At 45.7% G+C, this 14,533-nt stretch overlaps 2 long non-coding RNA genes across 2 annotated transcripts; both read left to right on the top strand.

The window, feature by feature from the left end:
- The first annotated feature begins 2,799 nt into the window (after positions 1 to 2,799).
- LOC135398936 (uncharacterized) lies at positions 2,800 to 3,517 on the top strand. Its single transcript, XR_010424154.1, has 3 exons — positions 2,800 to 2,960; positions 3,039 to 3,080; positions 3,282 to 3,517. It is a non-coding gene; the product is annotated as an uncharacterized LOC135398936 (long non-coding RNA).
- Positions 3,518 to 9,594: 6,077 nt separating this feature from the next.
- Positions 9,595 to 10,393, top strand: LOC135398931 (uncharacterized). The gene is made up of 2 exons (XR_010424153.1): positions 9,595 to 9,787; positions 9,861 to 10,393. It is a non-coding gene; the product is annotated as an uncharacterized LOC135398931 (long non-coding RNA).
- The last annotated feature ends 4,140 nt before the right edge of the window (positions 10,394 to 14,533 follow it).

Genomic DNA, 14,533 nt, shown 5'->3' with positions numbered 1-14,533 from the left:
GGTGGCGGGCCTGTGCGCTGTGACGTCGCACGAGTTTCGAATTCGCGATTTGAAACGCGTATATTAGTCACTTTGCTGGAACACTTAGCAGCAATGGGGTAGAGTATCGCCCCTGGCGATGAAACTCGAAATGAAGTTGTTGTTGTTGTTAGCATGGAGATTCACATCGTCTTTTGTTTTTGTCCAGCATCATAACATGAGCTGAAGTATCACAACAGATTTAACATATTTCTAATTTGTTTGGCGTAATGTGTGTACTTCCTACTCCCACATTTGAGTTGTGGCCAACTTGCCCGTTCCAGCTGCATGCTTCGAGAAACCTCGTTCTGCTTTATTGGGCGTACTGTGTTCAGCGCTCGTTCCGTTGTGTTTCATGTTTCGGAAACACATACAGTCATAGTTGTCGCAGTGACCGTGTTATCGGAAGACGCGATACTGGCATTCGATCGTCACCTTCCCTTCTCATATCCAAGGGAAGAATGCACGTGACTGAAGGAGATCTTCAATTTCCCATCCCATTCTTACTTTCTTCCTTGTTGTCTGTGGTGACAGGACCATTTCCTTTTACTCCCACTCGACGCAACCTTGCAAAGTGAATTCCGAAGAAGAAGCTTCCATATTATAATGCAATCAATATCCAGGCACGTACGTGCAGGTTTCGAGGAGTTACGACGCCTCTCCAGGCATGGCACGCCGAATTATAAAACGACGAAAGGATAGCTCCAGAGATTGCTTGCGATGTCTCGGAGCTTCCTTCTTTCTAGTGTTTACAGTCGTTAGTGTACCTCATCGTTCCACTTCAAGTAAAAAGGAGAAGAAAGGCAAAAAGGAAAGTAATAAAAATCTAACGAAACTGAGCGCGCTCAAGTGTCTCCATAGGAACCGCTTGTTTATTGCCGTCTACGTCTCTTCCTTTCAAGAAAATATATGTCCCGGTGCGTACATGAGAACGTGCTGCGCTGGTGTCCCGTATACCTAGGATGACGGAGCTCGAGTAGTTCCCTGCAGCTCCTCAATTTAATTAGAGCACAAAGCGAAGAGAAGCACTCCAACATTTCTGTCGCTATATACCTGCACCGTATCCAGCTGCACTGTTGTGGAGGAAAAAAGGACTACCGCGTGAACGCTTCGGATTGTTGTGCCATGAGCTGTTGTGTTTTTCCTGGGGCGCTTGCAAGGGGATCGAGCTGTTCATACTCGCAAGCATGGATGTAACGACGTCCGTTGGAATGCAGGTACAGGTGCGGCCTTACGTAAGCTATGACAAATATTCGCCGAACAACAACAACTTTATTGTGAGGTGATAAACGGGGAGTTTCATCGCCAGGGGCGATACTCTACCCCATTGTCGGTGTGTGCTCCATTTAGTGTGTACTCCATCCGTTTGATTCACATTTCGCTCACACATCATCATCATCATCATCATGATATCCGTCGTTGTCAGTGGGAGCTTGCGAACACTGTAATATTTGAGCAGCATTGTGCGTATAGTCTATACCTGCTTTTCTTGATGAAGGGACACACCAGGCGATTACCCTGTTCCAAAACAGGGTGGTTACAGTGTGATTTACGTGCGCATGCAGTTACCCGTTGCATGATTGATTTACATTGCATGATTGATTGATTTACGTGCCCATTTACGTTACAGTGGTTGGCTGTAGTGGTGGTAGTCACAGTGTGATTTACGTGCCCATTTACGTTACAGTGGGTGGTTGTAGGGGTGGTGGTTACAGTGTGATTTACGTGCCCATAATGGCGGCTGGGTGGTTAATGTGCCCTGGGTCGGCTTGACAGGTTACAATGTCGACGCGTGTTTCAAGTGGCTTGCCAGAAGTCCAGCGGACGCACCAACAGTCGTTGAGCAAAAGCATGGAACAAGACCCGCCATGAGCATGCGCGTTATGGCCGCTATGTATTCGTCACCGCTATATTCGCCTCGCACCACATGTAGACACAGCGGGAATACGAGATTACATTTCCCTCCCCTCGGCACGGCATGCAGATTTTTGCGGCGAAAAACTGAAAGATGAAGTGGAGGATGAAAGGCAGCCTTCAATTCCCCTGGCTTGCTGCCGTCGGCAAAATTCGCGAAAAGGCAGCGGAAGATGCAGCTTGCACGAATATTTTACCACACAGGATGCATTTAGTGACGAAAGGAAGAAATGGTTAGTTCATGTATTTAGAATCCATACCATAACAGGGGAAATAATCTGAAAAAAAAAAAAGTATACTGAAGAAAGCAAGACACGCGTGTGCTGTGCGCGTGCTCATTCTCTCTCCCCTTAAGTGCGTTTTATTTCACGTGGTCACGATGACTTTTTACCCTGGTTTTCTTGCAGTGGAGAATCCGCAAACTCGAAGGGCGATTTATAATCAAATAGAGAAATGGCGCCCCAGTATAGGCAATAATCTTTTACAACATATATGTCGCCACGCACCGTTCCTCATAGTACTGCGTCACACTACACAACGGGTAACAGAAAGCTCATGTATCACCTCATGGCATATCAAGTTCTCCTCAACTGACGCATAGCACGCTCTCGAAAAGCTCAGATGTTTTTTTTTTTTTTGTATACACATAATATGCGGAGGTGTGCGTTCATATTGATATTATATTGCTTTATCTTGACGACAGTAACGAAACCCAAAAGAAATCGTCTGACGCTGAGCGAAATAGAAACTACGACTGTAATCGAAGTATGAAGGCATAAAATCGGGCCATCAGAGGTGCATTATTAATGCGTTCTGGAATGAACATAATGAAGTCTTTTCGAAATTGAACATTCAACAACAGCTGCTTATAAGGCGCGCAAAAATAAACATGCTGTGTGGCAGGTGCAGCGCTGTCACGATTTGTAAGCAAGTACTCGCCCGTGTCAGTTCCGCTGATCCTGCTCCAACTGTCATTATGCCGAACCTAGTCCTCACCTTTCATCTAGGAGTGTCCCTTCTCCTTTGCGGTAATGTCATATTTTTTCTACCAGTATGACGTTAAACACCAAAAATTAGCGCATGGAACTATGTTGCGCTTTTTCCAGGTCATGTCAAGACTGCAAACGATGCTACTACCATGTCTCTGTGTAAGCCACATTTTGATCACGTATTTGTCTGGTATCACATTATCAGGGGGAGAATAGTGGCAATTTATCATCAGCGCATCATAAAGAACTGTTTATTTCGTGCATTTATTGACCAGCCCGAGGGGACGTGCATGAGGCCACTGATGAGACTTTCTTTAATTTACGTTTAACTCGAGTGATGAATTGTGTTCATTGCCCTAGGTTGTCTACACGAAGTGAATTATGGCGTGTGCATGTTCGAGCACCACAGATTCTACTACGACTACGACAAGAAGGTGTGCAAGAACTTCACCTATGGGGGTTGCTATGGAAACTGCAATAATTTTCCTACAGAGGAGGACTGCATGGAAGAGTGTCATCCAGGGCCAAAGTAACAGGGCTACAGCTTATGATCCAGACATCATGGCATGAGCAGCATTAAAGCTTCCTGTGGCGTACTTCCTGTGGAGTGGATTGGCTTGAATAAATAATGCGGATATTGTGGTTCCACGAATGTGAAGCCGGCTACCCCAGAATGCTTCCAGTTGAATGCGCAGCGGCCACCAGGGATTTCTGTTATTTCTGTTATTGATGAAAAGAATGGGAGGGGGGGGGGACTGAGTGAGTGAAAAAGCGAGTGCGTGCGCGGGATTACGATGCTATATGTTCCACTTTCTTCCTGAAGCTGCTATGCCGTCAAAACTTGATGACCTGTTTGGATGTGCCGGAAATATTTGTACTTTTTTATGTGGCGGAAGCGTATACGCTATGCAAGCAGGTCAGCTGTCGGCGCAGCTCTCCAGTTTCCCTCTTTCTGATTTCATTGCTTGAGCGATTAAGAGATTTCATTGCTCCTCCTCCCAAATAAGGGGGTAACATTTCAAGGGGAGGCGCACTTGCAATAGTTTCTTCTGTGGACCCATGCCGGTTCCACGAATACCCCTTATTGCTGCCTTGTGAGTGGACAGACACCTCGTCACGTGGTTTCTCCAAACTTTACCCTCTCCCCTACACAGAGAGAAAGTGTCGTAGCGTATTGCGTTACTTTTATTTGTACGCCTTTTTTTAAAGGAGGGAAACAAGGTTTCACGCGTGGATGTTCCTTTCGGATTAACGAATTTCGTTGGATTAAAAACACAAAAAGAAGCACCTGGGGAATCTCCCCGTTCGAGAGTTCCGCGAGGTATTGGGCACAGTATTTACTCTGGTGACTTTCATGATGTTAATTGTGTTGATGACTTTGACCAGTAGGTTGCGGCACCATAGTTGACACTTCCGAAACAGCGGAAGAACGTCCTGCAGACGACGTTGACGGCCGTCGCTGGGTGATCGAACGAGTGTGTGGGAGAGTTAAGGGACGATATTGGCGGACCAGCCGAACACATCGAAGGTTGCCCTGTAGATTTACCGGCTCTATATGCTCTCGGACACGCGCTGCTCCGCAACGCCAAAACGTTACACGAAATTTATTGAGTGTCAGCCATGTAAACGTTCGGGGAGACTTCACTGGAGTAAATACTCCCATACCTTATTTCCCCCTTCGCACAAGAAAAACCAAAATCAGAAAAACACACACACACTACTGTCTACACTAAAGGGAGCGCAATCGTGTGTGGCGTGCATAGAGCACATTACGATATGTTCCTCGTTCCCTCTAAGCCCTTAGTAAATCAGCCCTTGCAACCGACTGTCGACCCAAGGGAAACGTTTGGTGAAACGAAATAGAGCAGTTGTTGAGAAGCACAGGAAGTGGCGGCACTCAACCCGACACTTCTTGATGCTGGTCAGCTGTTTGGTATTTTGCGTAGAACGGGGCTATGAATTTCACCTCGAGATCTACAGGGTGTCCCAGAAAACGTGTCATTGATTTATAATAAAAAAACTACACCACCTAGAGTCATGCGGTCAGTGGCATTTGTTCTTACTGGGTTTTTGCCACCTCCTGATGTGAATGTCATGTAACGTAAGCTTAATTATGTCAATTTTTGCGAGCTTAAGTGGGAAATTTGCCTAGTAAAGGTCACTTTTTTCTCCCACCAATGTGAAGAGCGTGTCTAATTTAGTCAAATTAATGATAATTGACAGGGATATTCAGGAGCTATCCCATCGGAAAAAATAGCCGAACATCATGCTCTACGGAGGTCGTACAGAATAGAGCACAATGAATTTTTCAGCGCAATCTTTGTCAGTCCGACGAAAGGAGGTTGGAAACCCAGCCCTCCCCGACATCGCAGAAGGAGATAAAACAGGCACGGCTTATCACGTCCGACTTTCGCTCGCATAATGCTTTCGCTCTCCCAATTTTAGGAACTGTTACTTTTTCTACTATCACTCTGTGGGCTGGCTACGGAACCTCCTTTCGTCGCACTGAGAGCGATTGCGCTCAAAAAGTAGTCGCGCGCTATGGTCCGGTGCTCCGAAATGCATGATATTCGGCTATTTTTTTCCGATGGGATAGCTCGTGAATATCACTGTGAATTATCATGAATTTGAGTGAATTCTTCACGCTCTTCGTATTGGTGGGGTAAAAAAGTGACCTTTACTTGGCAAACTTCCGAGTACAGTTCGCAAATATTTACATAATTAACCTTGGAGTACATGACATTCACATTAGGAGGTGGCAAAAACCTAATAAGAACAAATGCTGTTGACCGCATGATTCTAGGTGGCGTAGTTTTTTTATTATAATTCAATGACACGGTTTCTGGGACACCCTGTAGATAGATAGATAGTGAGATATATAGCTGAAACGAAAAATGAAACACAGACTACGAAGGTACGGGAAGTAAGAAAAAGGGGGATAATTTATTTACATTTAAGATACTTAAAACCAATGGTAAAAGGGATGTCTACGTTACGTCGTCAGGACAAAAACCTGTGCTGGACAAACCTGGACAAAGAACAGTTTTGTCCTGACGAAGGCGGAGCCTCCGCCGTAACATAGACATCCCTTTTACCATTTTAATTATCTTAAATGGAAATAAATTATCCAATTTTTTCCTACTTCCCGTACCTTCGTAGTCTGTGTTTCATTTTTCATTTCAGCTACATACTTTCGCGGTCGTCCGAACTCCTTTCATCTATTATACAGGGTGTTTCAAAAAACGTGTCATTCGGACTTTATAAAAAAACGAGGCGACGGAAAAATAGGGGGTAAACGGCATTTGTGTGGCAACTGAATTTGCCACCTTGTAAAAATATTTTCATTTAATTTTAATTAAAAGAAATTGAATTTCTTTAATTGAACTTCAAAATTTCCCAAGTCAACCTAACGTTTTTTTTTTACAGAATTTGAGAGCCCGGAGCGAACTTAGTCAGATCCACCAAGAAATCCGCTCGATATTGCAAAAGGAAGCGCCCAAAATAAGTCCCGAAATTGAGGCTTCAAAGTTTCGGGTATTCAACGGCGCACCAAATCAGTCGCAAAGATGCGCAGAGAGCAGCACATGCTCTCGCTAACACAAGAAACGAGATACCCAACGTTGCTAGACACCATCCGAAGTTTAGAGCGCGAGAGTATAGCGAAATCAAAACACGAAAGGAAGAGTATTGATCCCCCCTCCTTCTATAGTATGCAAAACGTGATTAGCGCCGAGATGAACATACCTGTTCATGACGCGAGTTATTTTCACTGATCAAAAAGAGGTCACGTGGGATTGCGTGACGCTTGCGAAATGTGCAGCAATGTGCAGTACGGCGAAACGAAACTTGTAAATCGTGCATTGCACTTCATGGTAGCTGCCAGAAACGAAGCAAAGTTATGAGACAATGGATTACAGGTATGTTGGCATCTTTTTGATTCCTGTGTATCATTTCATATTACACTGTGACACTGAATACATGCGTGTCGTGTCTCGCGATGCTGGGGAAGTAGTTGCATGGGAAGTGTGCAGACTTAATTTTTGATCGCGTTATCGGAATATCGGCACCTTTCACGTTGTGACTTGCATGCATGCTTGCATGTGACCAATCAAGTGCTGTTCCCTAGTGCTGTAGCGCTCCTTACAAATGACAAAACGAAACATGTGGGAAGGTATATTTTTGATTACTCATATATAACGAGAAAATGTATCGTTTTCAGGTTGCTGCCACTACTCCATGTGCCCGCGATTGTCCTGCGTGTATGATTACACTAACGACGTCGCCCTCCACGGCGGAAGTGGTTTGCGGACACGTGTTTCAGCATGAAGCCTGCAGGCAACATCTGATGCTTACCCTTGGATATACTGATTCTGAATTTACATATTGTAGCTTAGAGGAATTCCGAATGCCCAGAGTGACACACGCTTATAACATTGTGACATCAGCGCAGTGGCATAAGCACTAATGTAGTGCCCCACGAAAATGAACGAGGGGCAGTGGTTTATCCAGAATCCCAAGCACGAGAGGGGTGTTGGAAAAAATTGGGGAGGGGGGGGGCATCATTATAGTTACGTCATTACAGCTTAACATATCATTACAGACGTGTCTGAAGCTGAAATTGCAAGGGCACCCCCTGTAGGGGGTGCACAGTCAAAAAAGTTAGGGGAGTGTCACTGAACATTTGGGGGGTGTAGGGGGGTCTGGATAAAGCACTGACGAGGGGTACTCCTCCACCCCATGTAAAGCCTCATAAAACACCTCCTGAAATATTTTCCTGGCTATGCAGCTGCATCATTATGACGTAATTGTCATTGTTGTCCATAATTCTTGAATATGTTTTGAATATATGAAAAAAAAAAAGTCTGCTTGACAGCATGTCTTGTGGTCATCATCAAACAAGAGCATATGTCGTTTTGTTCAGCACCTTATATACTTTTTTTTTTAAATTTCAGGTGGACGTAAATTGTAGAAGGCAGCTAGTGGGGGAAATGATCATGGTTATAGGTCATGTGGCTCCTGGAGCTCCCAGTGGGCTCCCTTGTGGAGTAACTTTTCAGAACACACACACACATAGTTTGCTCACAGAACCAACGAGTAGGATGTTGATCGAATGCTGAGACAAAATGGCGTAACACATACAAATATCATGTGACACAGTATGACAATAAAAACATTTTTCACGAGGGATGCATGAAACACTGTCATAATATTGTGTGCATGAACCAATGTGTGTGACACAAGCCGTGGGTTACACCACCTCGGACACACTTTGGGAAGCATAAAACACAGCGATTGCTAATATGGTGGATGCTTCTTTTTTCTTTTTGGCCGTGATGAAACATCTTCGGCCGAAATGAGACTACCTTCGGCCGTAATGAGATTTGGCCGTAACGAGACACTTGGGGATTAAAGGATTTTCGGCCGTAATGAGACTTTGGCCGTAATGAGATGTTACCGTAGGGGGTGCACAGGAAGGAAAGGAAGGGGATGTAACCAAACATTTGGTGAGGGTTTGGGTGGTGTAGGGGGATGACTGTGGTTACCTGCACGATCTCAACAGGTTTCTGAGCCTGTAGTCGTAGGCTTTGTCCGCTGCCACCTCATCCACAGCCTCGCTCCCAGTGATGTCTATGTGTAGAGTTCCATATTCACAGTTAAAAAGGATTAAGAGTCGATGAACGTACGTCAGTATATTTACCTGCTATTTGGTTTTAACCGAAAAACGTCGATTCCATGTGAAAATGGCATATACACACACATATACACATACATGGGATGATTACGTGGTGGGCCATTCACGTCCGCTATGGCGATTCACTACTCCACTGCTTTTCCAGAAGGAGAAAGAGAGAGATGACCAGTGTTAGAGTTCAATATGCACATATACAGTGCTGGACAAAAGTTTACGGAAGACGCTCCGGCGCATTTCTTCCTCAGAGTGGCACACTAGCAGCGAATGGAACCGTACGGACTTACAGACATGTGCCTAGGTAACGTAGTCACCTGTTTGCAAGTCTGTACTGTACAATTCGCTGCTAGCCGTGTCACTCTGAGGAAGGAATGCGGCGAAGCGTCTTCCATAAACTTTTGTCCAGCACTGTACGTGTCATTTTATCTTGTCCCCAAAGGGGATATGCAGGGCTGACCCTTTCCACCGCTTCCGTCCCGTTATAATCGTACACTCTTAAATTTATAACACCCTTTAGGGTGTAATCCGGGTGTAACTGGGGTGTAAACTAATTTTTACTCCCAAATTACACCAGCTCGAAGAAACATGCTTGGATGAGGGGTGTTAAATGGGTGTAGTAATAACGTAACACCTTATTTACAACGTCCACTGAGCTCGGGTGTAAAAGAGGCGTAAAATGGGTGTACCGGGCATGGAGCTTTTACATGAACTGCATTTCTTTTGAAAGCACAATGATATGCTTCATGTTACCTACAGATGCATACAATAGGGCACCTCAGCAGAAATGTTGAGTCTATACTCTAAATCCTGTGACGAACATGTGCCGGTTAAAAAAGTTTCGTCAGAAAGTACAGCCGGTACACAGCCGTAGCAGCTATCAAATAGCAAGCTCAACGATCCCTATCGACAAATATGTGTGCCCCGCTGAATAATACGCGTGCCTCCTGAGCCGTATACTCGTGTGCTTGTCGAATAATTCGTGTGCCGGCTGAATATGTGTGCCTTCGCTGGAGCGTACTACGTTGTTCCGCGCTCCGCCCGTGAGGAGTGACGTGGCACCGCGTATTCTACCGCAGTGCATTCGTCGCTGCGTTCGTGCCTGTTATGTGCGCTGCAACCTCGCCTTTGAAAGGACGACATCCTTGCTTTCTAATTACAAGTTTAATGTCTGCTTAAGGTAAGTCAACCTGGCTGTGATGCAACGTACGACGCCTGCGTTTTACTTGTGTTTAACAATCGTTCTGTTGCAGACGATGGACACATTGCAAATGGCGGCAGGAGTGGATCGGCTACATCGGTGAAGCGACGATTTATATTACAAGATAGGCTAATTGTATTCTTTCGTTACAGGTGAACGTGGGACTGTATCGACTGCAAGGACGTGAGTTACAAAAAGCTGTAATATTCTAGCATTAACGTTTGAACAATACCAGCGTGATGTTCACTTCGGTTTCTTTACAGGTAGTGTCCTGTCTCAACGGTCACGCATATGCGTGCAAAACTGCAACTGCTTCTCACATCGAAGAGGGGTCTGGTGCCACATGCTCGGACAATTATTCGTCGGCCATTTCGTTTGGGGAACTGTCGTGTTCGTCACTAAGGATGGCCTTGGTTGAGCTTTGCAGTGCCAGCCTGGTGCATCGGAGGGGTTGTGTCCATGCAACGTGTGCTTCATGTGTGTGTGTTGGGATTAGTGAACCGTGTATGCTTTCCATTCAGCCAACGATGATGTACTGGATGAAATTTAAAGGTATGTGCACGCCAATAAAATTTGGTGTTTCAAGTTCAATGTCCTCGGTGGATTTTCTCCCCTATTTTCTTCTTCTTTTTTCCCCGAAGCCTGGAGATCATTTTCTGTTAGAGAACTCGAAAGGCATAATGTGTCTCGCGTATTAGTTGGTACAAGTATTCCTTCATTACGTCCGGTACACTGTGGCTCCCGACGTCAGCAGCGATGTCGTACGAGTTGTCTCAGGGGGCACAGGGCACCTACAGCTTTCGCAGGCTTCCTCTTGAAGTCATCTGGTGCACTTTTTGTGAAATGTACCAGTTGATCAAGCGGCACCTATCCGTCAATGGGTTTAGAATGTACATTGTACCTATTTGAGACGTACTTGTCTGAAGTTTGGGTTTCGGGCTTTCACAGCATTCTGCAGCTTCTGTGAAGAGTCGTTGCAAGTAGTAAGCAGCAGGCAGGTCGGGAAAAATCTGCTGTGCCAGTTCATTACTCACTGCCTGCAGCATGCCGCAGCAAGCAGCGAAACCATGAAACCCAAATGACAGACAGTATGTCGCCAGCAGTACATGTCCAGCTCAATATGACTTTTTTTTTTTCAGAGCATTCAAGAAAACTTGTGAAGCGAAAAAGCCGCTGCTCCTTGCTCGCTCTTTCGCTGCTCCTTGAGGGCACATTAAGCGTTGGCACACTTTGATATACTGAATTATGTATGAGTAATTCAACTCCTCATTTATTGGACTGCGTACATGTACATAGATTCACAGTTTCTGGCTGCTGGCATTTGTGAGAACTATAGCATCTATCCCTCAAGTAGCACATGTATTACTTGACAACACCTTTTTGAAGGGTGTAATATTACCAGGGGTGTTAAATTACACCCTAAAGGGAGTGAGTTATAGCACTTTTGGATTACACCCTAAAGGGTGTTTTTGAAGTATCAAATTACACCCTTTTTTGAGGTTGTAGTCGGTTGAAAAGGGTGTTATATTACACCCTAAAGGGAGTGAGTTATCGCACTTTGGGATTACACCCTTATTACACCCTAAAGGGTGTAAAAAAATTAAGAGTGTAGATTTATTAATTCCATCTTGTTCTCCGAGATGGGTGCTTGATGAAGCTGCTACGAAATTATTGTTCGTACGGCTTACGTATCATTAAATAAGTCGTGCATCTTCTTACGTTCGGCTACGTGCTGGAAACTGGCCTTTACCGCAGCGATGTGCCTCGACGATTTTAGTATTTGCTATATGCGAAGTGCCAATCTTGAGAAGGCATTTCCGATGCTTCACGTGGGAGCATTCAGCTATTTTTGGCGAGAACTTATGTTCGTGCGCGATAGCCGTCCAAGTGCTTCCTGGTGAAGATGAGAGCTGCGGATTTGTCACCGGATATATTCATGCCGGCTTCGGTCCAGTGAACGCTGCAGACCAGGCCGAGTTGCAGGTCTTAATTTTCTAATTGTCCAGATGCATCCAGATGATCATCAGCGTACACCGAGGTCTTGACCCTGGGGGTAATGCAGTTCTTCTGGACTTAGCACACTACCCTGAGGGATCCCATGAGTCAACACGATTTCGTGGGGGGGGGGGGGGGGTTACTCGTACGCGAACAGATACAGATATCTGCCGTAGAAAGTCAGCAAGGCGACGGAATAGTTTTGTGGGTATAATATAGTCGTGTTCAAGTTAAGAGGGCAAGTAAATCTAGTCCGTCAGCTCTCAAAATATTACTGCGTCGCAGATAGGATTGCTGGACACACAGAGGTCACGCCTTCTCTAGCGGCAGCTAATGCCCTGCCACTCCCCTACTGATGGCCCATGGTAGCGCTGCAGTATTTCTCTGGCGCGGTATTCCGTCTCCTTCGGCGTATGTAGTTGACGGACTAGATTTGTTTTCCTTCTTAAGTTGAACACGACTATAGCTTGTATCGACTCACACAACACCAGGGCACGACTGACGGTGTCGTATACGCTCTGTTCACGTCCAGAAATACTACCACCATTACGATTTTCTTGTGGACCTTTGCGACAGCGGTAAGCCACCTCAAACTGCGGTTGATAGGCATTTGCCTGCAAATTTATTACAGTTGTGTGCACGCGTTATTGTCACAGAGAAAGAGAACTAAAAATCCAAAAAATCTTGCCTCATACATATGAATGGTCTACCTCACTCAACTGCGTCACTTTTTATTGTATCTGCTTCGCATTCACCTCACCACACACTGATGGCGCAACACACAGACGGAACTGAAAGTTGCATTTACGACACCGTCCTCTGCAAATTGTGCGCCGTCTGCTATTTTGTCCCGTCTGCCGCGAGTTTCGCGTCGTCTGCGCTGCGTTAAGTCCAGTTCAAGCACGCTTGCCCCCATTATTATTGCATGACGGACGTCGTATTGGCGTAAGCAGTGCCGTCTGCGTGCACAGGAAAAAATGGCGGATTTTCGTGAGCCCTGGGGTAGAATGTGTAAAGCAGTGTGAGTGAGATCTTGCCCCATTCAAATGGGCATGGGGCAAGATGTTGCTGGAGTTTTAGTTGTGTTCCTACATGACAATAACGCCTGCAAAAAAGAAAAAGAAAAAGAAAGCAACAAAACTTTAGACAGATGGCTATCAGGTTGCAAAATTTGCGGTGCATAAGCCCCCATCTTATATTTTTGCGCCGTGATCGAAACGTAATATGATGGCTAAACTCACACTGTACGTGTTTGATGGGCAGACATTAGCACCGACATTTTCCTGTTGCTTAACATATTCCTGTTTTTTTTTTAATTTTTTATCCGTGTTAGCGCCGCAAAGTAACTGTGGCTATGAGCGGCGTACAGACGAGCAGGAAGGAGTGGGAGACAGGGGGGTTAGTATGCGTCCTAAGCCGACTTCGGGGGAACTGTGACGACATCCGTCTGGAAAGTCTACCGGAACACCCAGGGGAAAACCGCAGACATCAGATTCGGTGCGGGGATTCGAACCCGCGTCACCTCCCAGTCTCGGCGTGGAGAGCGATCATCCTAGCCACTATGCCATCGGGAGCTGGTCCATGGACCAATGCGACTCTCTTTTTTGGAAATGAATAAACTTTCTCTCGATATGTGTTTACCGAGCGATCTGCCTGTCACGCGGCGGCATACTGCTAAGGGGAAAGAGATGAGAGTAGAACCAGGCGGGGTAAACGATCAGACAGCGCAGCCGGTCTAGGGATCCGAACCTGCTTCACTTCCGAGTCATGGCGCGAAGGGCAGAAATCTTAACCTGCCGATCTATTCCCTTTGTTTGCTAAATTGACCAGCCACGGGTGCTGGTACGACGTCGCCCAACGACACTGGCTCGAATGGCTAGGGCAAAATCTGAGCAAGCTGCCCACAAAAATATGCAAGTCGGGAAGAAAAATACGATGTACGCACTTTTAGGAAACACATTATTCTACACCGATGAATTTTACTTCACCATACTTCTCTATAAAAAAATCTACACTGCACAGAGGTGACGCGGTGTTCTTGTTGACAGAAGACACGTTGGTTGGTACTAATGAGCGCACTTCACGAAACCTGCCTGTTTTGAATGAACTCGAGTAGATAACAACATCGCTGCGCAGCTGACACATAATACAGCTCTGATTGCACTCATCCTTTCACGCTAACCGTTAAAAAGGTGCTTCGTTCACAGGTAAGGGTAACATCTGGATGGAAAGAGAGAGTATTTTGTTCTAGCGAGGCGGCTTCGTCGTAATTGCCTCGCTTTCCCAGTCAACACGTAGAAATATGCTGTTTGCAGAGAGGCCGTAAACGTTCCGGCGCTTTGTCTCCCAAAGTGGGTGCTGAGAGTTGCTCCGCGGACTCCAATAGCGAGGGCTTTGTAATTGGGACGTTGTTTACGACCTCCCGTAAGAAACAATGAAAACTGCGTGCAGACCTAATGGGATGGTCGGAGGGGACGCAATCGATTTGACACCGTCCAGGGCTAGGCGCACCTGAATTGAGAAATTGCTTAGGACATTTTCGAGTAAGTGGAAGTGGGGTACCCGCGGGCTTTTCTTATTTCCTCGCTAGCAGAGCACGCGTGTAGTCTTGGTGAAGGGTGTACTCCCATCTTTTGTGCGCAGATTCTATGTTGTCCATACTTGGAAGTAAAAAAAGAAAAAGAAAAGTTTTTTTTTGTGTGTGTCACTTCGTATAAGAAAGAGTGGTGG

Source organism: Ornithodoros turicata, chromosome 1 (genome assembly GCF_037126465.1).
Source record: "Ornithodoros turicata isolate Travis chromosome 1, ASM3712646v1, whole genome shotgun sequence".
Taxonomy (NCBI): Eukaryota; Metazoa; Arthropoda; class Arachnida; order Ixodida; family Argasidae; genus Ornithodoros; species Ornithodoros turicata.
This window is presented reverse-complemented; position numbering and strand designations above follow the sequence as displayed.